We start from the raw sequence: 331 nt of genomic DNA, 5'->3' as shown, positions 1-331 counted from the left end.
AGTGCTTAGAACTTAAAGTTCTACGTTGGAAAAACCATCGAGTCATCATTTCCCTAATGCTGTGCATTAGAGGTATTATTGGAAACTCTCTAGGCGTACGCAAAGCAGAATTTATCGACTCCGCAGGGTTAGTAGTGCTGATATCATACCTGTAACCCGGGAATTGACAACGAGCCCGCTTCCTCACATCGGCTTCTATGAGATAATTTCCAATTTCAGGACTAATAGAGTAAATAGTAGTGAACAGCTTACGAAAATCAGCAGCTCGATAAGCTTTAGAAGCCTTTGCAACCAAACCAGCCACACCTTTCCCACTAAAATATGTTACAAA

Source organism: Brassica oleracea, chromosome C4 (assembly GCF_000695525.1).
Source record: "Brassica oleracea var. oleracea cultivar TO1000 chromosome C4, BOL, whole genome shotgun sequence".
Classification (NCBI taxonomy): Eukaryota; Viridiplantae; Streptophyta; class Magnoliopsida; order Brassicales; family Brassicaceae; genus Brassica; species Brassica oleracea.
This window is presented reverse-complemented; position numbering follows the sequence as displayed.